At 37.9% G+C, this 27400-nt stretch overlaps 1 protein-coding gene across 2 annotated transcripts in view; it reads right to left on the reverse strand.

Moving 5' to 3' along the window:
* Positions 1-23401, reverse strand: part of LOC144031454 (transcription regulator protein BACH2-like) — a 152055-nt gene extending 128654 nt beyond the window's left edge. For both annotated transcript variants that reach the window (XM_077538627.1, XM_077538626.1), the window contains exon 1: positions 23134-23401. The gene's annotated coding sequence lies outside the window, so the exon portion shown is untranslated. The remainder of the gene's footprint in view (positions 1-23133) is intronic.
* Between the last annotated feature and the right edge of the window lie 3999 nt (positions 23402-27400).

The following is a 27400-nucleotide window of genomic DNA, read 5'->3' on the forward strand; positions in this document are numbered from 1 at the left end:
AAGAAGAATAATAATAATAACTAGAGCTGCGAGCAGCTATAAAGGGCCCTCGCAGCCCGGGCCACGTTGGGGTCCTTGCACGTTGGGGTACTTGCACGTTGGGGTACTGGCACGTTGGGGTACTGGCATATTGGAAGCAAAATTTCTTTGAAAATGGCATAATAAACGTTTACATGTAGAATATTTTTTTGCCAGTGTGTGTGTCAAGCTCAACGGGTTTTGGTGATTGTTAAGACCTGCAAAAATCAGCGTCCTTTTTTATTTTTAGGCAATGAGTTGCCCTGATTGGTATTTTTTTGTAAAAGTGTATATACACATCATCGCTCGTTGTACTCATTGCACAATGTTACTTTTATTGTCCAAAGGGGCAATCAAAAATGAATAAAACAAAATGGAAACGTACATACGTTTGGATCGGTGTGAAGCCAGTGAACAATTTGAGTGGTGGAAACTAAAAGAATATTCATAAATGACTTAGTTATCACACTTAGAATGAGTGTACATTTTTTGTACAAAATACCGTATGTGGGGTATTTTTTTTAATTTTTTATATAAGCCTCAAGGGCTAGGTGGCGCTGTATTTATAACTGAATGTTGTCATAGAGATACCTTCAGGCCTTGATTATAAGCATACATGTCAAGTGTGGGATTTTTTTTGGAGCATGTACCGTGGAGTTATTAAGCATATCCTTCATTCACGATATTGCTTTTAATGTCCATAGAGGCTATCAAAAATAAATAAAAATATATATATGTTTGGATAAGTCTGATGCCAGTGAACAATTTGAGTGGTGGAAACTAAAAGAATATTCATAAATGACTTAGTTATCACACTTAGAATGAGTGTACATTTTTTGTACAAAATACCGTATGTGGGGTATTTTATTTATTTTTTTATATAAGCCTCAAGGGCTAGGTGGCGCTGTATTTATAACTGAATGTTGTCATAGAGATACCTTCAGGCCTTGATTATAAGCATACATGTCAAGTGTGGGATTTTTTTTTGAGCATGTACCGTGGATTTATTAAGCATAGCCTTCATTCACGATATTGCTTTTAATGTCCATAGAGGCTATCAAAAATACATAAAACTAAATAACAAAAATATGTATGTTTGGATAAGTCTGATGCCAGTGAACATTTTGAGTGGTGGAAACTAAAAAAATATTCATAAATGACTTAGTTATCACACTTAGAATGAGTGTACATTTTTTGTACAAAATACCGTAAGTGGGGTATTTTTTTTTCATGCCTCAAGGGCTAGGTGGCGCTGCATATATAACTGAATGTTGTCATAGAGATAACTTCAGGCCTTGACGATAAACATACATGTCAAGTTTGGGATATTTTGGAGCATGTACCGGGGAGTTATCAAGCATATCCTTTTTCATTGCGAAACACAAATTTTGATGCCCCGCCCTCATCATATAGTATTTCGAAAAGTAAAAATTTTTCCCCCTGTCGTTGGCTCAGGTCTTGACATGGTCCAGGTCAAGTCTTAACTCAGTCGGATGAAACGTGTAGGAGAAGTGGGCAAAAGTCTGCCCCCTGTGAATGTGCAAAAATCGTCAAAAATGGGACATTCAAAAATTCGTAGCTCACTTCCTGTTCATTTTAGCATATGGTTACAAGAGACTTTTTTGTAGGTCTTGGGCTCCCTCATACACCTAAAAATATTCGTCGTTCTTGCTTAAACGTACAACCGGGGCTGCTTCGTTAAAAATTTCGAGGGGGCGCTATTGAGTCATTTTTGTAAAAATAGCACAATCAACAATAAAATATTACTCATTTTACCAGGCCAGATGTGTGTGCCAAGTTTCAGGAGTTTCTGAGCATGTTTAGACCCTCAAAACTGGCGTTGTTTTCTTGGCGAACAGTGCTTAGCCACGCCCACAGCAATTCGCGAAAACTCACAAACTTCGTGTTGTGACATCATGAAGGCCGAAACCCTCATCTGAGCAAATATGAGGTAGGTCCAGTTAACGTGTTTGGAGAAAAATGTACAAGAAAATTCGTAAGAAAAAAAATATGCCACTAGGTGGCGCTATCAGTAAGATGAAATATAAGTTCGTAGATGTCTTTAGGGCTGGACTCTCATCAAATGTGTGAAATTTTGAGAAGATAGGATCATCTCTGTCAAGTTCATGCAGCTTTTATTGTCACGAAAAATCTTCCGACTTTGCGTCACCGTAGCGGCCACGCCCTTTGGCGAAAAGTTACAATATTCGGTGTGGGGCATGATCAACATCTTAAGGCTTTTCTGACCAACTTTCAACTGGATCCCTTCAACGAGCTCAGCGCAGTAGATAAAAACATAAAGTATGACATTTATTGTCACCACTAGGTGGCGCTAAATGTATAACTGAATTTTATCATATAGATGTTTTCAGTCCGTGACTATTACGTTGCCTGAGAAGTTTGAGATTTTTTGGAGCTTGAACATGGGAGTTATTAAGCATTTGCTCTTTCTGGACAAATGAAATTTTAAAGACAATATTTGATGCCCCGCCCCCATCATATAGTATTTCGAAAAGGCAAGACTTTTTGCCCAGTTGTTCTCTCAGGTCTTGAGATGATAAATGCCAAGTTTGATGTGAATTGGATGAAAAATGTTTGCAGAGGGGGAAAAAGCATGACCACAGTGAATGTGCCAAAATAGGCCAAAATTGGACATAAAAAAATTCATAGCTCATTTCCTGTACATTTTAGCTACATGGTCCCAATAGACTTTTTTGTGCGTCTCGGGGTGCTACACGTGCCTGCCAATTTTCGTTGCTCTGGCTCAAACGTGCCAGGCTTGGTTTTTATTTTTCTACGCTAGGGGGCGCTATAGAGTCGCGTTGTTATGACGACTTCATAATATAAAATTTTTCGCCGGGCCTGAGGAGTGTGCAAAGTTTGGTGAGTTTTCGTGAATGTTTAGGTACTCAAAAATGCGATCGTTTACGGAGAATAATAATAATAATAATAATAATAATAATAATAATAATAATAATAATAATTCGAACGAAAAACAATAGGGACCTCGCAGCGGTCGCTGCTCGGGCCCTAATAATAATAATAATAACTAGAGCTGCGAGCAGCTATAAAGGGCCCTCGCAGCCCGGGCCACGTTGGGGTCCTTGCACGTTGGGGTACTTGCACGTTGGGGTACTGGCACATTGGGGTACTGGCATATTGGAAGCAAAATTTCTTTGAAAATGGCATAATAAACGTTTACATGTAGAATATTTTTTTGCCAGTGTGTGTGTCAAGCTCAACGGGTTTTGGTGATTGTTAAGACCTGCAAAAATCAGCTTCCTTTTTTATTTTTAGGCAATGAGTTGCCCTGATTGGTATTTTTTTGTAAAAGTGTATATACACATCATCGCTCGTTGTACTCATTGCACAATGTTACTTTTATTGTCCAAAGGGGCAATCAAAAATGAATAAAACAAAATGGAAACGTACATACGTTTGGATCGGTGTGAAGCCAGTGAACAATTTGAGTGGTGGAAACTAAAAGAATATTCATAAATGACTTAGTTATCACACTTAGAATGAGTGTACATTTTTTGTACAAAATACCGTATGTGGGGTATTTTTTATTTTTTTTATATAAGCCTCAAGGGCTAGGTGGCGCTGTATTTATAACTGAATGTTGTCATAGAGATACCTTCAGGCCTTGATTATAAGCATACATGTCAAGTGTGGGATTTTTTTTGGAGCATGTACCGTGGAGTTATTAAGCATATCCTTCATTCACGATATTGCTTTTAATGTCCACAGAGGCTATCAAAAATAAATAAAAATATATATATATGTTTGGATAAGTCTGATGCCAGTGAACATTTTGAGTGGTGGAAACTAAAAGAATATTCATAAATGACTTCGTTATCACACTTAGAATGAGTTTACATTTATTGTACAAAATACCGTATGTGGGGTATTTTTTTTTTATGCCTCAAGGGCTGGGTGGCGCTGCATATATAACTGAATGTTGTCATAGAGATAGCTTCAGGCCTTGACGATAAACATACATGTCAAATTTGGGATTTTTTGGAGCATGTACCGGGGAGTTATTAAGCATATCCTTTTTCAGTGCGAAACACAAATTTTGATGCCCCGCCTTCATCATATAGTATTTCGAAAGGTCAAGATTTTTCCCCCTGTCGTTGGCTCAGGTCTTGACATGGTCCAGGTCAAGTCTTAACTCAGTCAGATGAAACGTGTAGGAGAAGTGGGCAAAAGTCTGCCCCCTGTGAATGTGCAAAAATAGTCAAAAATGGGACATTCAAAAATTCGTAGCCAACTTCCTGTTCATTTTAGCATATGGGTCCAAGAGACTTTTTTGTAGGTCTTGGGCTCCCTCATACACCTAAAAATATTCGTCGTTCTTGCTTAAACGTACAACCGGGGCTGCTTCGTTAAAAACTTCTCGGGGGCGCTATTGAGTCATTTTTGTAAAAATAGCACAATCAACAATAAAATATTGCTCATTTTACCAGGCCAGATGTGTGTGCCAAGTTTCATGAGTTTCTGTGCATGTTTAGACCCTCAAAACTGGCGTTGTTTTCTTGGCGAACAGCGCTTAGCCACACCCACAGCAATTCGCGAAAACTCACAAACTTCATGTTGTGACATCATGAAGGCCGAAACCCTCATCTGAGCAAATATGAGGTAGGTCCAGTTAACGTGTTTGGAGAAAAATGTACAAGAAAATTCGTAAGAAAAAAAATTGCCACTAGGTGGCGCTATCAGTAAGATGAAATATAAGTTCGTAGATGTCTTTAGGGCTGGACTCTCATCAAATGTGTGAAATTTTGAGAAGATAGGATCATCTCGGTCAAGTTAATGCAGCTTTTATTTTCACGAAAAATCTTCAGACTTTGCGTCACCGAGGCGGCCACGCCCTTTGGCGAAAAGTTACAATATTCGGTGTGGGGCATGATCAACATCTTAAGGCTTTTCTGACCAATTTTCAAATGGATCCCTTCAACAAGCTCAGCACAGTAGCTAAAAACGTAAAGTATGACATTTATTGTAACCACTAGGTGGCGCTATATGTATAACTGAATTTTATCATATAGATGTTTTCAGGCCGTGACTATTACGTTGCCTGAGAAGTTTGAGATTTTTTGGAGCTTGAACATGGGAGTTATTAAGCATTTGCTCTTTCTGGACAAATGAAATTTTAAAGGCAATATTTGATGCCCCGCCCCCGTCATATAGTATTTCAAAAAGGCAAGATGTTTTGCCCAGTTGTTCTCTCAGGTCTTGAGATGATAAATGCCAAGTTTGAAGTCAATTGGATGAAAAATGTTTGCAAAGGGGGAAAAAGCATGACCACAGTGAATGTGCCAAAATAGGCCAAAATTGGACATTAAAAAATTCATAGCTCACTTCCTGTACATTTTAGCTACATGGTCCCAATAGACTTTTTTGTGCGTCTCGGGGTGCTACACGTGCCTGCCAATTTTTGTTGCTCTAGCTCAAACGTGCCGGGCTTGGTTTTTATTTTTCTACGCTAGGGGGCGCTATCGAGTCGCATTGTTATGACGACTTAATAATATCAAATTTTTCGCCGGGCCTGAGGAGTGTGCAAAGTTCGGTGAGTTTTCGTGAATGTTTAGGTACCCAAAATCGCGATCGTTTGCGGAGAATAAAGAATAATAATAATAATAATAATAATAATAATAATAATAATAATTTTTACAAAAACAATAGGGACCTCGCAGCGGTCGCTGCTCGGGCCCTAATAATAATTTTTACAAAAACAATAGGGACCTCGCAGCGGTCGCTGCTCGGGCCCTAACTAGAGCTGCGAGCAGCTATAAAGGGCCCTCGCAGCCCGGGCCACGTTGGGGTCCTTGCACGTTGTGGTACTTGCATGTTGGGGTACTGGCACATTGGGGTACTGGCATATTGGAAGCAAAATTTCTTTGAAAAGGGCATAATAAACGTTTACATGTAGAATATTTTTTTGCCAGTGTGTGTGTCAAGCTCAACGGGTTTTGGTGATTGTTAAGACCTGCAAAAATCAGCGTCCTTTTTTATTTTTAGGCAATGAGTTGCCCTGATTGGTATTTTTTTGTAAAAGTGTATATACACATCATCGCTCGTTGTACTCATTGCACAATGTTACTTTTATTGTCCAAAGGGGCAATCAAAAATGAATAAAACAAAATGGAAACGTACATACGTTTGGATCGGTGTCAAGCCAGTGAACAATTTGAGTGGTGGAAACTAAAAGAATATTCATAAATGACTTAGTTATCACACTTAGAATGAGTGTACATTTTTTGTACAAAATACCATATGTGGGGTATTTTTATTTTTTTTATATAAGCCTCAAGGGCTAGGTGGCGCTGTATTTATAACTGAATGTTTTCATAGAGATACCTTCAGGCCTTGCTTATAAGCATACATGTCAAGTGTGGGATTTTTTTTGGAGCATGTACCGTGGAGTTATTAAGCATATCCTTCATTCACGATATTGCTTTTAATGTCCATAGAGGCTATCAAAAATAAATAAAAATATATATATGTTTGGATAAGTCTGATGCCAGTGAACATTTTGAGTGGTGGAAACTAAAAGAATATTCAGAAATGACTTCGTTATCACACTTAGAATGAGTGTACATTTTTTGTACAAAATACCGTATGTGGGGTATTTTTTTTTTATTCCTCAAGGGCTAGGTGGCGCTGCATATATAACTGAATGTTGTCACAGAGATAACTTCAGGCCTTGACGATAAACATACATGTCAAGTTTGGGATTTTTTGGAGCATGTACCGGGGAGTTATCAAGCATATCCTTTTTCATTGCGAAACACAAAATTTGATGCCCCGCCCTCATCATATAGTATTTCGAAAAGTCAAAATTTTTCCCCCTGTCGTTGGCTCAGGTCTTGACATGGTCCAGGCCAAGTCTTAACTCAGTCCGATGAAACGTGTAGGAGAAGTGGGCAAAAGTCTGCCCCCTGTGAATGTGCAAAAATCGTAAAAAATGGGACATTCAAAAATTCATAGCTCACTTCCTGTTCATTTTAGCATATGGGTCCAAGACACTTTTTTGTAGGACTTGGGCTCCCTCATACACCTAAAAATATTCGTCGTTCTTGCTTAAACGTACAACCGGGGCTGCTTTGTTAAAAACTTCTAGGGGGCGCTATTGAGTCATTTTTGTAAAAAATAGCACAATCAACAATAAAATATGGCTCATTTTACCAGGCCAGATGTGTGTGCCAAGTTTCATGAGTTTCTGTGCATGTTTAGACCCTCAAAACTGGCGTTGTTTTCTTGGCGAACAGCGCTTAGCCACACCCACAGCAATTCGCGAAAACTCACAAACTTCGTGTTGTGACATCATGAAGGCCGAAACCCTCATCTGAGCAAATATGAGGTAGGTCCAGTTAACGTGTTTGGAGAAAAACGTAGAAGAAAATTCGTAAGAAAAAAAATTGCCACTAGGTGGCGCTATCAGTTAGATGAAATATAAGTCAGTAGATGTCTTTAGGGCTGGACTCTCATCAAATGTGTGAAATTTTGAGAAGATAGGATCATCTCGGTCAAGTTAATGCAGCTTTTATTTTCACGAAAAATCTTCAGACTTTGCGTCACCGTAGCGGCCACGCCCTTTGGCGAAAAGTTACAATATTCGGTGTGGGGCATGATCAACATCTTAAGGCTTTTCTGACCAATTTTCAAATGGATCCCTTCAACAAGCTCAGCACAGTAGCTAAAAACGTAAAGTATGACATTTATTGTAACCACTAGGTGGCGCTATATGTATAACTGAATTTTATCATATAGATGTTTTCAGGCCGTGACTATTACGTTGCCTGAGAAGTTTGAGATTTTTTGGAGCTTGAACATGGGAGTTATTAAGCATTTGCTCTTTCTCGACAAATGAAATTTTAAAGCCAATATTTGATGCCCCGCCCCCGTCATATAGTATTTCAAAAAGGCAAGATGTTTTGCCCAGTTGTTCTCTCAGGTCTTGAGATGATAAATGCCAAGTTTGAAGTCAATTGGATGAAAAATGTTTGCAAAGGGGGAAAAAGCATGACCACAGTGAATGTGCCAAAATAGGCCAAAATTGGACATTAAAAAATTCATAGCTCACTTCCTGTACATTTTAGCTACATTGTCCCAAGAGACTTTTTTGTGCGTCTCGGGGTACTACACGTGCCTGCCAATTTTTGTTGCTCTAGCTCAAACGTGCCGGGCTTGGTTTTTATTTTTCTACGCTAGGGGGCGCTATCGAGTCGCATTGTTATAACGACTTCATAATATAAAATTTTTCGCCGGACCTGAGGAGTGTGCAAAGTTCGGTGAGTTTTCGTGAATATTTAGGTACCCAAAATAGCGATTGTTTGCGGAGAATAAAGAATAATAATAATAATAATAATAATAATAATAATAATAATAATAATAATAATTTTTACAAAAACAATAGGGACCTCGCAGCGGTCGCTGCTCGGGCCCTAATAATAATAATAATAATAATAATTTTTACAAAAACAATAGGGACCTCGCAGCGGTCGCTGCTCGGGCCCTAATAATAATAATAATCCGATCGAAAAACAATAGGGACCTCGCAGCGGTAGCTGCTCGGGCCCTAATAATAATAAGAATTCCTACAAAAACAATAGGGCCTCGCAGCGGCACCGCCGCCGCCGCTGCTCGGGCCCTAATAAGAATTCCTTCAGGAACAATAGGGACCTCGCAGCGGTCGCTGCTCGGGCCCTAATAATAATAATACAAAAAAATCGATTCTGCCGATTATTGAATCGATTCGAGAATCGCGCGATGTAGTATCGCGATATATCGCCGAATCGTTTTTTTTTAACACCCCTAATATATATATATATATATATATATATATATATATATATATATATATATATATATATATATATATATATATATATATATATATATATACATGCTTCATTTTACAGTTTTTGAGCAGAATTTTCAACTTAGTTTGTGCATAAAATAAGCTTTCCCAACGCTGCATAGCACAAACAACACTATGTGACAAGCCAGCTACAAAGGGGAAACACTTTAACTGTCATGTAACTGTCCACTCTTTTTCCTATGCTTTGATAATGCTCTTCATTTGACAATTTGTCTGGTTGATTTGTTCCTTTGTAAGTAAAGACTGTTCTTCATATTCCACAACATTGTGCTCTGGAGTCCAAGCAGTCACAAATTGTTAGAGTAGCTTAGTCATTGGACGCCTAAACTGCACACCCATACCAAGCATTATTATAAAACGCTTTATTGGTGAGAAATGTTTGGTCTGGAGGCAACATCAAAGCTATCCCACATACACACGCATGACAAAGTGTGTGTTTATCATCTCTCCTGCTTCTAATCCTTTACAGCACACCAACCAAACTGAATCACATCAAAGCCAGAGTGATCTCTTCTATCAGCAGCAAACGTGAAGATGGATAAAAAAAAACACATGTTAATGTGTCTGGAGAGGTGGAACCTCCACAGCATTAAGCAGCATGTACAGCTCATATGCGGCAATTGATCAGCCCACATGATGCAAATTTACACTGTTTGTTGAGTCAACTCACTGTCGAGGTTTTACCGTTGCTCACACGTTGCGCACGTACCTTTTGTTATGGTTTTCAAAGGAGCACCAGAAGTTGTTGCTCATTTTTTCACAACCCACCGACCTCACTGGATAAATTTAAAGACTGACAGTGATTGTTCCTGGCATGTACAAAATGTGGGGTCTCACGGGGGCAATTTGTATTTGTAAAATGCAAATAATGAGAGACAAATTAGTACACCGTGGACTAGGGGTGTGAATTGCCAAGTACCTGACGATTCGATTCGTATCACGATTCACAGGTCACGATTCGATTCGATACCGATTAATCCCGATACGAATGGTCACGATTCGATACCGATTAATCCCGATACGAATTTATAAGTCGATTGTTGCGATTTTTTTCCATTCAAATTTAGAAAATACTATCAGTAAATTTGTACATGTACACTGTAAGATTTGTATGAATATATTTATCTAAAACTTGAGGCTTATAACCGTGAGCCACTGTACACAAACAGTTTGCAATCTGTTTCACATTTGAACAGCATTAAAATAAAAATATTAAGGCTTAATGTGCCGTTCATATAACATTCTTCCATGCTCAAGGTGTGAATCCTAAAAAAAAAAAAAAAAAAAAAAAAAAAAAAATTTCGATTCTGCCGATTATTGAATCGATTCGAGAATCGCGCGATGTAGTATCGCGATATATCGCCGAATCGATTTTTTTTTAACACCCCTACCGTGGACGGTTATGTTTATTACGCAGCTCCCCGTGTTCTCACAGTATGGCAAGCGACAAGGGACACTAAAAACGGAAACAAATAGTGTCAAGATGGCACCATCAGTTGGCAGCCGTCTTCATAGCTTCAAAGCTGCATACTGTTGACTTTGTTTGCGAGTCAAGAACATGTTAAAATGCAAGAAACAGGTGGGATTTTACAAGGAAAAACTAGACTGCGAAGCAAAATTACACATTCACAACTAGACTAAGTGCAATTTAATGGAGAAATTGTGTGGGAATGCTGAAAGCTGAATGCTAATAGCTGAATGCTAATGGAGGAAATTGAAAGATGAACTATGAAAATTACAAAGTAACTATTAATTACTACTACTAGTAGTAGTTGTTGTAGTAGTAGTATTACTAGTTAACTACTAATTACTTGTAGTAGTAGTATTAATAGCAGAAGTATTACTAGTAATTAGGGGTGTTAAAAAAAAATCGATTCGGCAATATATCGCAATACTACAGCACTCAATTCTCGAATCGATTCAATAGGCAGCCGAATCGATTTTTTAACTATCCCTATTTAAAATATTCAACATCGCGAGATGCTGTGACTATCGCGAGACCGGTAGCGAGACTGGGAAAATCTAACATGGCGGCGTCCTGCTGCTAAAATAGAATTAGCTTTATATTTCTAATTAAACCCGAATTTAACGATTAGATAAATTCGATTTTTTTCTTTTCTAAGAAAGATCGGAAATATTATCCAGTGTGGACGACCTCGAACGCTTTATTGACGATTATTTTTATAGCTGCGCGATGGATGATCTGGCGGCTAGTCGTGATAATCCTTCGAAAAAAAGGAAAAATGACTCGTCAACAGATACGGACGATTTAGTAACCGCCGACGTATCGGTGAGTATGCTGGATTCCATAAATAAAAAACTTGACGTCCTCTGTCTTATCCGCGAGGACGTCAAAGAATTAAAGGCAAGTTTGGAATTCGTTAGCCAACAGGTAAGCGATCTCCAACGAGATAATTCCGAGCTACGCTCCTCTCTCGTCGCTGTCACAGCCGAGTTGGAGACGATTAAAAAGGAAAATAAAATGCTAAAGGAAACGGTCTTAGATGTTCAATCCCGTAGTATGCGGGAAAATCTAATATTTTCAGGTAGATCCGAAAATACCCCAGATAATCCAGAGAGAGAGATAAAAAAATTTATGACATTATCGCTAAAGATCCCTCAGGAGACGGTAAATAATATCTCTTTTCACCGTGTACACCGGCTCGGAGCTCGTAAGGGCAATAAGCCCCGTCCTATTATTGCTAAGTTCGAACATTTTAAACATAAAGAATTGGTAAAAAGTAAAGGACGGGAGCTTAAAGGGACATCTTTCGGGATGAATGATCAATTCCCAAGAGAGATAAACGAGCGGCGAAAAGTACTGTTTCCTATAATGAAACAAAATAGACAGGAGGGTAAACGGACTTCGATGGTCGTTGATAAATTATATATCGACGGCCAGCTATTCCGAAACCCAACCTCGACCCCTTGGCTGTTCTAACTGATAATTGGTAGAGCCGAGTATTGTGTGATTATTTGACGTATGTATATGTATGTGTATGTATATGTGTATATATGTATATATATGTATATGTATATATATGTGTATGTATATGTATGTATATGTATGGATAATGGGTTACGAAACTGAGAATATGAATTTATATCATGTATAGGCTATATAATAATAATAATAATAATATAAAAATATATTCTTAAAAAAATAAAAATAATAATAATAATAAAAATAATAATCTCGCTTAGGTCACTATTTACTGGTGTATTGTTATGTTGAATCCCCCACAGATTTCCTTCACACTCACTTCCCCCCTCGTTTCTTCACTATTATACTTATCTACTTGTTATCTCTCTCTTTATATAAATTATATAAATTGCCTAATTACTCTTTTGCTATCCTACAATATGTTAATATTAATAAGCAGCTTATATAGATGTATACATAAGACTGAGTCTATATTGCTTGTATGCAGAAATTAGTTCTGGTCTCCTGGAATGTGTGTGGCGCTCGCTCCCAGGCAAAAAGAATAAAAATTTTAGACCATCTCTCAAAATTTAAGGCAGATATTTGTCTCCTACAAGAAACCCACTTACAAAAATCAGAAGAAAAATTATTTATAGATAAAAATTTTAGTCAAGTTTACTCTGCCTCCTATAATAGTAGACAAAGAGGTGTCTCTATACTTATACATAAGAATTTATTCTTTACTCTAAATAATATAGTAACAGATTTAGAGGGCCGATATATTATTATCCAGGTAACTATATTTAATAAAGTATATACAATTGGTAATTTATATGCCCCAAATAATGATGACCCGGATTTTTTCCATGAATTTTTCTCTCGGTTACTCGATTTAGCAACAAATTCTACTATTATTATTGGAGGTGATTTTAACACGGTCTTAAACCCGTTAATAGATCGTTCTAATAATACGATATATACAAGGCGATTACGATCCGCTAAAGTAATAGATGAATATATGGAGGATTTTGGCCTCAGCGATGGCTGGAGACTTCAAAACCCAACTAAGAAGGAATTTACTTTCTTCTCTGCGGTGCACCGTTCATTCTCAAGAATTGATTTTTTTCCTTACAAATAATTCTATTGTTGATAAAACTGCTATAAAAATACATTCTATAATTATAAGTGATCATGCACCAGTCTCCCTCACTCTACAAATTGACTCTACCTTTAAACTTCCCCCGATATGGCGTTTTAACATCTCATTACTGAAAGACGTAGAGTTTGATAAAATTATTAGAAGGGAGTGGGCAGATTTTTTGGAAATAAATGACTCTCCAAATATATCTCCATCTCTTCTCTGGGAAGCAGGGAAAGCGGTAATTAGAGGGAAAATTATATCATATTCAACTTATAAAAAGAAACAACTAACGGATGAATATGCATTAAACCCAAATAATCAAATATGGATAGAACGACAGAATACAGTTAGATAACATGTTATCTAAAAAGACAGAGTTTATAATACAACAGTTGAGATATAATAATTTTGAACATAATAATAAATCAGGTAAATTCCTGGCAAATCAACTTCAACGGAATCGGGAAAAATCTCTTATAACGGCTATTAAAGATATAAATGGTGAATGCACACAATCACCAGAAGAAATTAACCATATTTTTTATAACTATTATCGAAATCTATACTCAGAAATTAATAGACCTAACCCTGAACATATTGAGGTATTCCTAAATAGCTTAAATATACCTCAGTTATCTATTGAACAAAAAGATATTCTAGATGCCCCGCTTACTATAGATGAGTTGTATCGTGCTTTAGACAGTATGCCTAATGGCAGAGCACCTGGTCCAGACGGCTATCCGGCTATATTTTTTAAACATTTCTGGTTAATGTTTGCTCCATTATTTCTAAGAGTAGTAACTGAAATTAAAAGTAAGGGTGATATACGTCAAGATATGAATATAGCAGCAATTAAACTTTTATTAAAGCCAGAAAAAGACCCCACCCTCCCGTCAAGTTACCGACCGATATCACTAATTAATACCGATATTAAAATTATCGCTAAGGCCTTGGCATCTCGACTAGAGACAGCAATCTCGACAATTATTCATAGCGATCAAACAGGTTTTATTAAAGGTCGTCATTCTACTAATAATATTAGGAGGCTCTTTAACTTGATTAGTATGTCACAGCGGTATGATAAAAAGGCAATTGTTATTTCGCTGGATGCAGAAAAAGCCTTCGATAAAGTTAACTGGTCCTTCCTCTTTGCTGTCTTAATTAAATTCGGCTTCGGGGAGTCATTCATTCAATGGGTCTCGATATTATATGATTCTCCTAAAGCTACAGTTACTACTAATGGGATTACATCACAGAGTTTTACTCTACAAAGGGGAACAAGACAAGGGTGCCCAATGTCTCCTTTATTATTTGCTATATTTATTGAGCCGCTTGCATTAGCTATACGTCAGGATAGACGGATCCAAGGAATCCACTCCAGGCCAATAGAACATAAAATTAATCTATATGCCGATGATATACTACTCTATTTAGAAGAACCTGCTATCTCGCTAGGGGAAACATTTAACTTAATAACTAAATTCTCTCACTTATCAGATTACTCTATTAACTGGACAAAATCAACATTATTACCTATTACAGAAAATTCATGGAATCCTACAAGTCAGGATCCACACTACTCCTTTCCTACAGGTAATTTAAAATACTTAGGTGTTAAAATTTCACCAAAGTTAACTGAATTAACTTCTCTAAATTTTTTACCATTATTGGATAGTATCCGTAGTGATCTGGAGCGCTGGAATAATCTTCCGAACTCTTTAATAGGACGGATAGCTACTATAAAAATGAAAGTTTTACCAAAGATTAATTGCTGGACCGCGGTTGACGGCTTCTTTCTTTGGTGGTGGTCCTTATGCATGCCAGATCCGTCGCACCAGCATCTACTGAAACTCAACAGAAGTAGCCTCTCCCTCCCACAGCCCCTTGAATCAGTGGGTGCTGGTGTCTGTGGATCTCACTTTGCTTTATCTATCCTTCCCTCCTTCCTCTCTTTAGTTTTTCCTCTGGTCACTTGAGATCTCAATTTATTGGAAGTTTGAGGTTTCTGGGGTTGGCATAAGACTCTGGTTTTGTAACCACGCAGGAGGGGTTTTGTTGGTGCTGGATTTCACTTTGATGGATTGGATGTACTGGCTTCTATGGATCTCACTCTGCCTTATCGATCCCTCCCTCCTTCCTCTCTTTAGTTTTTCCTCTGGTCTCTTGAGATCTCGCTAAATTTGCTGAAATTTAGAGGCTTCCGGGGTTGGCGTAACACTTTGATTTTGTAATCATGGGGAAGGCAGGAAGTGTTTGGTCGGTGCTGGATTTCACTTTGATTTATCTTTCTTTTCTCTTTATTTTTTTCTGACCTTTTCTCTGGTCTCCTGACCATTTAAACCTCACGACTCTGGCAAGATTCTGAAGTACCTGGTTAAGGCGAAGGGTAATGGGATATTTATAAGGCTTTAGGTGAATTAATGAGTATAAATTTATACGTATTTGCACGCACACGCACGCACGCACGCAAACGCACGCACGCAAACGCACACATGCAAACGCACGCACACACACACACACAAAAAAAATAAAAAAATAAAATAAAAAAAAAGAGCTATGATGATAAGACGTTGAATCGGTAAAACTACCGAATGAACAATTCTGAGCTCTTTTAGAAAAAAAAAAAAAAAAAAAAAAAAGAAGAAGAAGAATTCCTTCAGGAACAATAGGGACCTCGCAGCGGTCGCTGCTCGGGCCCTAATAATAATAAAATAAATAAACACCCCCAAAACAACACATAAGACGCGGCCAGATAACAAAACGTCTAAATTTCACACCTTAAGCATGGAAGAATTTTTTATTAATGGAACATTAAGCCTTAATATTTTATTTCTACGCTGTTCAAACGTGAAAAATGTTAGAACCTGTTTGTTAAATACTAGGGGTGCACCGATTGATCGGCCCCAATTTCCTTAATTTTGGAAGATCGGTGATCGGCCGATGTCTTAAAAATAAGCCGATCTTTTCCAGCAATCTCATCTCCATGCTCAGAGGTCTGAAAAAGTCAGCCACTGTCCTCTTCTGCTGAGATGATTAATAGGATGTTCATTTTTATTTGAGAGAACCACTTCACGTGCAGTTAAAACAACCCGTTTGTTCTATTTCGCCGATATTGTTCAATGTTTTCCTATCAAACAAGATTGGAACATTGAAGGTATATGCTGCTTGTAATGAAAAAAAAAATTGGTATCGGCAATAATCGGGATCGGCAGGTCAGACTTTTTAAAAGATCGGGGCTCGGTGATCGGCCGGAAAATTGGGATCGGTGCACCCCTACTAAATACAGTGACTTACAGTTATAAGACTGAAGTTTCAGATCAATAAATAATACATTTTCATACAAATCTTACAGTGTACATGTATAAGTTTACTGAATGGTATTTTCTAAATTTGAGTTAAAAAAAAATCGCAACAATCCACTTGTAAATTCATATCGGGATTAATCGGTATTGAATCGAATCGTGACCTATGAATCGTAACTGTAAAATACAACACATCGCCACAAATATATGCATTCACTAAATGCTTTTATTTTGTTAAGTTCCGTAGGATGTGCATTGTAAAATGAAGAATTTTTACTGCATAGGAACCAGAAACGATCAATGTGTTCTTCAATGTGCACTTTTTAAATACAGGATGTACACACTTTAACTTTCTCTCAGTCTACACATCTGTGTTTATGTTCATCTTTGGTGGTGATTTCGTCATAAACCCTCCAGCCTGTATTTTGTCATTTTGTGTTTGTTTTGTAAACAGCGGGACGTTTCTGTGGAAAGAGTGTTTCCAGCCAATCGCAGAGCGGGGGTGGTGGCGTGTTGCAAATGGGGCCGGGCGAACGTGTCGGCTGTGTGACGTCACTCCCGCGGCAATTTGAAAACACGCACGGATTTTTTATTTTATTTTTTCACTCACTCACTCGCAGAAGCTTATGTGTGTGAAGTCCCGTCGGGGTGTTTTTGAAAGCGAAATTTACCACCGAGCACACCAACTGGAGTCACCCCGCTCATCTTGGAACAACAGGCGTAGGAAATGCCGTGCATTGACCTCATCACTGACTTGCACAGCCTTCAATGTAACCATCCGCAGTTACGTTCAAGACTCAAGTGCGGTCCAAAAAAATAGTGCGATTAATATGTGTTAATACGCTATTAATGCAACATTTTTCTCTGATTAATTAATCTATTAATGCTTTAACTTTGACAGCCCTAATGTGTATATATATATATATATATATATATATATATATATATATATATATACACATTTCCTATTAGTAATTAAATATGATGTAGTAGTTATTACTACACTAGAAACTTATAATTGTATATTATTTCAGCAATAATTTAATTATTTTCTGAAAATGTTTTAGGTTGGAATTATTAAGATATGACATGAATATTTTCCTTTTCACTGCAAACTAATATCGCCTACAAATATCAGTTATCGGCCTCTTTGACTACTAATAATTGGTTAAAAAAATACATTAAAAAATCGGCCTATGTCTCGAACAAACCTGACCATTTAAGCCTCAGATTGTCTTCCACTTCAAATGTACAGTATTTGTTTTACTGCCTTTAGAAATCAGTGTCCCTCAGACGTATAATACTCCCTCAGCTCAACAACAGCTTTAGCTTTAGTTTCAGCTTAGCGACCCCTGCCTAGACAATGTGGTTTTAAGCAGGGCCCAAAACAACTGACCATCATCTCGCCATCTGCTCCACGTCTGCATCAATCACTGCCAACTGTACCAGATGGTTTGCCAGATCTGCGGCAAGGTTACACCAGATAAAGAAACACAAAACTGGAAGGGGATTGCTGATAAACATGACAGAGGTTCCTGAGTTTATATCTGTTTATACAATAACATCATCAGTACAGGAGGAGAGCATTTTAATGATGTACTGTTTGTAAAGGTGTATACAGTCAAGCCTCGGTTTTCGAACATAATCCGTTCCAGAATCCGTTCGAAATCCGAAACAATTTTTCCCATTATAATTAATGTAAATAATTTTAATCCGTTCCAAGTCTAAAAAAACTTTTTCCAAGTTTTTTTTTTTTTTTTTTTTACTATTTTACACCATAAACTGCACTATATACTGTTAAACATAAATAGAAAAGGGTAGAAATAGACACTGTTTTATTTTAATAGAAGATATCCTGTCGAAAATGATGAAAAAAAAACAAAAACCCAAAATGCACTTACAGTATTTCTTCAATCTTCATACATATGTTCATTGTTTGCAGCTTTTGGTTTAAGTTGTTTGTGTCTGTATGGGTGTGTGTGTGTGTGTGTGAGAGAGTGTGTGGTTTCCTAAAGAAAGACAGAAAATAGGCCAATAAGTAAATGTATAAACGTAAGTTAAGGCACTCACATTAATAAACAAAGCAAATTAAATCAGCGCAGTTAAGCTAGCGATATTTAGAACATCACTTCCGGTACGCGCTCTTATTGTGAAACTAAATGGTGACACTTCCGGTTCCGGGCTTAGCTGCACAACATCAACTTACGAGTACTATGTGGTAACGTGCGGATGAGAAAACACCGCCCAAACATTCGTAACAAACATTTTAGAAGGAACAAGCTATAGCTGATTCTGGCAAGAAGGTTACAGACAAGAAATAAGGACAACAGGACCCACCAGTCATTGACGCACACCACTGGACAAACTCACAACACAGCACACACGCTAGCGCCAGACTTCCTGCTGCTATCGCTGCTGGCGAGGGTAAGTTGTGTCACGTGAACTCGCTTTCCAATGAACAGACTACAAATTATGCATATTAGGATTAGTCTCAGTTACGCAGTTAACAAAGTTGAACATATCAGACTTAAGTAATATACAGCTTTGCAGCTTTTCTACACTCGGCTTTTTCTTCCGAGTGAGTCGCGTTCAGGTACGCTTGGCTTTTTTCAGTTTTTTTTCAGAGAGCCGATTTTTTAAACGAGTTCTGAGACGTAAAATTCTCGAATTTTCTGGTCGAAAACCGATTTGGTCGAGAATAGAAGCGTTCGAAAACAAGGACATACCCAGTCAATTGCCTTTCCTTAATTGGGCACCTGCCTCAAATTACATGTCCTCGTTAGTCAGCAGTTAAAAACAGTGCAGTTATCACACCTTGGAGGGCTGCTGGACCAAGTGGATTGGCAAGAATCATGGCTCCAACAAGGGAGATGTCTCTTGAGACCAAAGACAGGATTATCAAACTTCTTGAAGAAGGTATCGCTACATGTATGGTTGCCAAAGATGTGGGCTGTCCACAGTCAGCTGTATCGAAGATCTGGACCAAGTACAAACAGCATAGGAAGGTTGTTAAAGTCAAGTGTACTGGTAGACCAGGGAAGATATCTAAGCGTCAAGACAAACAACTAAACGCCATATGTCCTGAAAACAGAAAACGCACAAGACAAATGAAGAAGAAATGGGACAGAACGTATGTGACAGAACTCTGCAAAATCGCTTCAAGGAAATTGGATTTACATACAGGAAAGCTCAAAGGAAACCATCATTGACACTTAAACAAAAAAAGAACGACTGCAATGGGCTCAGGAGAGGCAATCATGGACTGTGGATGACTGGATGAAGGTTATCTTCAGTAATGAGTCACGAATCTGCATTGGACAAGGTGATGACGCTGGAACTTTTGTTTGGTGCCGTTCCAGTGAAATTTACAGAGGACTGCCTAAAGAAAACATCCAAATTCCCACAGTCCTTGATGATATGGGGCTGCATGTCAGGCAAAGGCACTGGGGAGATGGCTGTGGTTAAATCTTCAATAAATGCACAAGTTTACATTGACATTTTGGACAGCTTTCTTATCCCTTCAATTGAAAAAAATGTTTGGGGATGATGAAATCATTTTCCAAGATGCCACAGAGCAAAAACTGTGAAAGCATTCCTTGGAGAAAGACACATCCAGTCAATGTTATGGCCTGCAAATAGCCCAGATCTCAACACAATTGAAAACCTGTGGTGGAAATTGAAAAAACTGATCCACAGCAAGGCTCCGACCTGCAAAGATGATCTGGCAACTGCAATCAAAGAGAGTTGGCACCAGATTGATGAAGAATACTGTTTGTCACTCATCAAGTCCATGCCTCAGAGACTGCAAGCTGTCATAAAAATGGTGCAACTAAATACTAGTGATGTGTTTTGATTGTTTTTTCTTTCTATTTTTCATGATTCCATATTTTTTTCTCAGAATGGAGTGATTCCATATTTATTTCCCTGCACTTGCTCTATAAAAGTAACATTTACTGACCAGCACAATGTTTTTTCTTCATTTCTTTTAGTGTTTCTGAAAGCCAAGATGTTGCACTTCGGAATCACCTTATGATTGTTTCATGCTTTTTGTCTGAGTTTGATCTACAGAATAAAACGTCGTGAGTGATCGTCCAAGACTGGTGATTCCATACCTTTTGCTAGGGGTTGTATACGTACTTGTCGAAAACAAAACACTTTTTTGTTTCTTTACTTTATTTGTCTTTTATTAAACCTACAAATGTGTCAGATCATTTTTCCTGGCCCTGTGTGTGCGTATATATATATATATATATATATATATATATTAGGGGTGGGAAAAAATTGATATCTCAATATATTGTTGCACTCTCTGTTGCAATACATTAACGATACACTGACAGTGGATATCGATGTCATGTTTCCAGTTGTGAAGTGTTATGTTATAAATGTTTATGCACTTTAATTTGTCTCACTTTACAATGTTTATAGTTAAAAGGCTAAGAGGCAGTGAGGCACAATGCAGAACTTTGTACATTGTACAAGTTTTGGCACGAAATAAATGCATAATTAGACATTTTCCTTTTCATGGGGATTTGTTTGGCTTTTTCAGTCACATATCGCGATATATTGCTTTTTTTTTGACAATATATCAAAAATCATAGATATCGTGTATCGTAATATTATTGATATCGTGAATCAAATATCGTCACAAGTATCGAATCGTGGTTTATCATCCCGCCCCTAATATATACATAAATAATAGGGGTGTCAAAAAAAAAAAAATCGATTCGGCGATATATCGCGATACTACATCGCGCGATTCTCGAATCGATTCATTAATCGGCAGAATCGATTTTTTTTTTTTTTTTTTTTTTTAGGATTCACACCTTGAGCATGGAAGAATGTTATATGAACGGAACATTAAGCCTTAATATTTTATTTTAATGCTGTTCAAACATGAAACAGATTACAACCTCTATAAGACTGAAATTTCAGATAAATAAATAATACATTTTCATATAAATCTTACACTCTACAAGCTTACTGATTAGTATTTTCTAAATTTGAATGAAAAAAATCGCAACAATCGACTTATAAATTCGTATCGGGATTAATCGGTATCGAATCGAATCGTGACCTGTGAATCGTGATACGAATCGAATCGTCAGGTACTAGGCAATTCACACCCCTAATAAATAAGTTTTTTTTTTTTTTAACAATTGTTTTTTTTTTTAAATGCACACACACACACACACACACACACACACACACACACACACACACACACACACACACACACACACACTTAACTGCCATAGTAGCCTAAAGGAGCATGAGGACTCTTTCAGTGGTGCTCCCACCTTCTGCAGCAAGAGCTGTAGTAAATATTTCATGGACTTCAGTCACCTCGCATCTAATCCATTCATTTGAAGTGTATGTTAAGCACAAGAGGGGGCAGACTGAGCAAGAGAAGCCCCCTCTTTACAACACAGCGCTGCCAAGCACTGTGGTGCTGTGCTCTCATAATAGGAGTGCGATGGAGGGCGGAAGGAGACAAACAGCAGTGTGGGCAGGGAGACTAGTTAACAGGAAAACAAAGTGTGAGATAACAACGAAGGTGCATACTATTGATTTTAAATACCACATTTCACTTAATTTGATTTTAATTGCTGTTTAAACACCGTTGCTAAATGAAGTGTGCTTGAGGGTAAGATTTCTGACGTTGTCAACGAGTAGTAATGCTATACACAGTAAAGTATGGGGAAATTGAAAGTCCAAACTGGAAGAATTATCAATTCTGGAATTCTTGGGGGCGGCACGGTGGCTGACTGGTTAGTACGTCGCCTCCCAGTTCTGAGGACTCCGGTTCGAGTCCAGGCTCCGGCCTTCCTGGGTGGACTTTGCATGTTCTCCCCGTGCCTGCGTGGGTCTTCTCCGGGTACTCCGGTCTCCTCCCACGTTCCAAAGACATGCATGGCAGGTTAATTGGGCGCTCCAAATTGTCTATAGGTGTGCTTGTGAGTGTGGATGGTTGTCCGTCTCTGTGTGCCCTGCGATTGGCTGGCAACCAGTCCAGGGTGTCCCCCGCCTACTGCCCAGAGCCAGCTGAGATAGGCGCCAGCACCCCCCGCGACCCTTGTGAGGAATAAGCGGTCAAGAAAATGGATGGATGGATGGATGGATGGAATTCTTGGTCTTTTCCGCGGTGGCCGTTGTATGAACCGAGTGCTCCGTAACAGAGGGCGGGAATAAGATGAGCGGGGTAGGTGGGGGCCTTGCCTGAGCTTCTTTGTCCCTCGCCAGTGCCTTTCGGCCCCACAATGACAGCAGGTAAAGTGGCACGAGAGGCTGATCCTCTCGCCTACACAACACGTTTCCCCACCTCGTCTTGTTCGATACATTATAAACCAAGACTTTTGCTTTCTCGATGATATCAACTCGCCAACTTCCTTGTGAAATAACACCCTGGCGCGTGTTGTGACTGGCATGCTACAAACCGGGTGAACACGCATTTGACATAAGGCGACTGGCACTAGAACCTGCTCCTTTATTCGCAAAACACGACATATTACACTCTTTGGCAGACATTTCAAGCAAAAGGAACTAAACGCGCCATTTGGTGCTCCTGGGTTGCTAACAGGGAGGCTCAAAGGAACGTGTTTTGAGCGAAAACACCTCGTGCAGTTGTAATATTACTATCCCTGCTTACCACAACACAGTCGCAAAAATACACAAGCCCCAAAAAGGAACACACAACGCTGTGGTTTAACTGACAACAGCATGGCTACAACAAAAACAAGTGAGAAAAGCAAGCGAATACATGCGAATCCGCGGTTCAGTACGCCGTTTTTTTCCCCTTTTTTTTTAAGCTGACAGCACGTAGTGCTCGCGCATTGTGAGCGTAGCGTAGCGACAAACTCACCCTTTTTCTGCTCGCCCACGGTAGGTTCTCACAAATAAAAGTACGTCTGCATGGTGCTTAATTCCCACTGTCCTCGAAAAACAGGAATCACGATTTTAAATGGGGTCGAGGCATCAATCGGTGAGTCGTGGACGGCTTTTCTGTTCGTGTGTAGGATGTAACGCCTTTTCTCCTCCAAGATGCATTGTTGACATCGGTTTGCTGACGTCATACTAGCCTCTCATTCACAACAAGGACCAAGCCCCCCCTGCACTCAAGTTGTGAGGCCGCCTGCTTGCCTTGTTCCCCCCAAATGCATACACTTTGCACTCACGATCCCTTTGTACAGTTATTGTCTTCATGTTGTGAAGACGGACTTCGTACATTATGTTTTAAAATCTTGTGGCAAAAAGAAAAGTCTTATTCATGAGCTACACAATGATTCTTGTGTTTGCGTCCTAAAACCTAAAGAGAATATGAAAAGGTAAGCGTATTGCTGAGACATTAATGTGTTTAAAATATGTAAGAAATAACTTTATAGTGTTTTTTTCTTCTATTTCTCTTTCTAAACATGACTCGCGCTTTTCATTCCTTCTTTACTATTGTGTGCAGCTTTTTGATTTTTTTGTGAATAAACGTACGTAAAACTTTTATCAGTGTCAGCGTTTCCGGTATCCGCACACTTCATCCATAACACTGAGTGGCCTTTTGATTATTTTCAAAAAGTTTTTTTGGGGGGTGAAATTTGAAAACACATTTTTATTTTCAATTATAATTATAAGCCTGTACAAATTGAATGGACTTAAAATAAAACTATTATCGATTTTAACTCTTGATAAAACAGGGTCCATAATATGGAAATTAGTTATTGTGGGTTTTGTGTTGTAAATAAAAGTTCAAAATATTGTACATGTACATTTGAAAGCCATTGATTAACATTAAAAAGTAAACATGACATTTGGTTGTCAGTTACACTGAAATCACATCCATCTATCCATTTTCTTAACCGCTTGCTCCTCACAAGTTTAAGTTTAAATTTAGGACCATGTATTCATTATGACATCCAAATTACAGAGGAATGTGAAATAATACATTCATTGGTACCATGAAAAATTGGCTTTATTATCAAATATCTTGCTTATTATATCAGGAGACAAACACAGGAGATTAAAGCAAATACATGTAATCAGATCTCTTCTTTAAACGTATTATGTGTTATGTATGAACACACTGATACATTTCCAGAATTCACACCATTGAAAGTCAAAATCCATGTACAGTAAGTATATATATATATATATATATATATATATATATATATATATATATATATATATATATATATATATATATATATATATATATACACACACACACACTAGGGGTGTGAATTGCCTAGTACCTGACGATTCGATTCGTATCACGATTCACAGGTCACGATTCGATTCGATACCGATTAATCCCGATACGAATTTATAAGTCGATTGTTGCGAATTTTTTTCATTCAAATTTAGAAAATACTAATCAGTAAGCTTGTAGAGTGTAAGATTTATATGAAAATGTATTATTTATTTATCTGAAATTTCAGTCTTATAGAGGTTGTAATTTGTTTCATGTTTGAACAGCATTGAAATAAAATATTAAGGCTTAATGTTCCGTTCATATAACATTCTTCCATGCTTAAGGTGTGAATCCTAAAAAAAAAATAAAAAATAAAAAATCGATTTTGCCAATTATTGAATCGATTCGAGAATCGCGCGATGTAGTATCGCGATATATCGCCGAATCGATTTTTTTTAACACCCCTAATACACACACACACAATAATTATCACGATATTGTGGGTAGGTTGGCAATATTTAAAAAAGGTCACAATATTGTAAAAAAAAAAAAAAGGACATACTAAAAAAAAGTACAATATTGTGCTTTTTTTTACATAACAGCAATATTATCATTATATTTTATTATTATTATTATTATTATTATGTTATTATTGTTATATTGTTAATGCATGCACACATTGAGCTCCTCCACATCTTGACTTGCTTCACAGGCATATTACGGTCCCCATCATCTGACAATTAGTGTAGATTTTAAACATAGAAGGGCCAAAACATCCCTAACGAAAATTAAATTCTCCTAAGAAAGTAGCCACCAGAGGATGCTAGAACTGCACAAATGCAAATCAACCTGACTTTTTTTTTTAACACGTGTTGCATTTAAATATTGTGAACGTGACGACGACGATATTGTGGCAATTTTATTATCACAATATCACAATATTGCACTTATCGTTACATCCCTAGAAATAAGGGGTAACAACATACAAAACTACATACAAAATACTCAAAATTAGTGTTGTTCCGATACCGTTTTTTTGGCCCCTGATACAGATTCCAATACCCAGCTTTGCAGTATCGGCCGATACCGAAACCATACCGATACCCAAGGTTGTTTTTTTTCCTCAACATGAAAAAGCTGTCCTGCTATTGGTTCAGAGCATTCAAGGGCCAATAGGATATCAGCATGCAGTGAACATGTCACATATCAGTGAATGTTGTGCACGAGCAGGACACAAGATGCTGCATCCAAAATCGTATATTAGTATTGGAATTAATGGTATCGGCATGTTACTTGTGAGTACTCACCAATACCGATACCACTGTTTTAATGCAGTATCAGTACCTCTGCCGATACTAGTATCAGTATCGAAACAACACTACTCAAAATCGGTCTTTAAGCTACAAAAAAAAGAGCTATATACGTTATTAATCACTCACCAACCAATCCATTATTCATTAAATTCAATACTCTCAAATTCTATATGACCTTGTCAAATTTAAAACAAGCACAAATAAACTATTGGCATTTTGCATGTTTAGAGCTGTGGCTTTGATTGTTTGATGTTGGTTCAAAAACAGCTAAACTTCACAAATGAGGTTGGGATTAAGACCAATACCTTAAAAAAAATCTACTTCAAGTAACAGACATGCTGTAAATTATCCATAAGACCACACTATCAGAGACAAAGAATTGCCGAAAGAGCAGAATTCACTCACTACGGCGTGGATCACTGGTAGAGTGATTGTTTTGCAAACCAGAGGTTGTGGGTTCAATCCCAAGCCATGATGACCATGACCATGGTGAAATATCCTCGAGCATGATATTGAACCCAGATGGCTTTGTAAGGTGGATAAGCACTATATGAAGTGTCATGGCTCACAAACAGAATGATAGCAGAGGACCCAAAAGCGAAACGAGAGGTTTTCCAGTGCGTTTTATTGAGTAGGAGAGCTGGATGACCAAAGCGAGGACACGTGGTTGTCAGCGAGTAGGTGAGTTCCTTGGCCAAAGTTCAGAGGAGCAGATGGTGTGATGAAGGAAGGGCCCAATGAACCAGAGGTGGAGAGAAACAAGCAGTACGTGGAGAAAGCGTTGAGCAAAACTGGACAGGGAGGCACTTATGGAGCCACAACACTGCCAATAAGATTTGGTATTGAAAAAAAAAATGTCATTGTGGAAAAAAACTGCATTGGCATTGAAACAAGAATCGGCATTGGAAAGGGTTGTATTGAAAAATAAAATACAAACATTGGAAAAACTATTTTCTTTAACCGTATTTTTATTTTTTGTATAATGATGTCTTTTCCAATGCCAATCTGCAGATTATTTTTTTTTTACGTTTTCTCTTTTTTGTTCGACTTTCACGGTTTTTCAGTTTCAACTCGTTGGAGTTCAGTTTCACTTCTCTTTTTTTCCAGTTTCAACTTATTGGCAGTGTTTTAACGTGGAGGGGCAGGTGCGGGGTTTGGGGCGGGGCTTTGACCAGGAGAACGCCTGTTGTGTTTTTCAATACAACCTTTTCCAATGCCAATTCTTGTTTTACAATGCCAATACAGTGATACCTCAGCTCACAAACATAATTGGTTCCCAGAAAGTGTGTGTAAGGCGGAAAGTTCTTCTTCCGAACATTTATTTCCCACAAGAAACCATTAAAATGAGAATAATCCGTTCCCAGGTCCCTATAAAACATAATTTTCTACTAAATAAGCCTTAAAACTACACAAAAATACACCTTATTTTATGTATAATAAATGTATTGTAATTAAAGAAATAAACTGTACTGTATAATAAAGTCGTTTTATTTACCTTTGTGATGGTAGTTCTTAAGGATGGTAGCAATGGTAGACTTACTTCATTCGCGAGCGTTTCACCGCGGAGAGTGTTTATGGAACGGTTGCCGTTCATTCGCGCTTTTGTGCTCACCGGAGCGGAAGAGGCGTGTCCC

This window comes from Festucalex cinctus, chromosome 12 (genome assembly GCF_051991245.1).
Source record: "Festucalex cinctus isolate MCC-2025b chromosome 12, RoL_Fcin_1.0, whole genome shotgun sequence".
Lineage (NCBI taxonomy): Eukaryota > Metazoa > Chordata > Actinopteri > Syngnathiformes > Syngnathidae > Festucalex > Festucalex cinctus.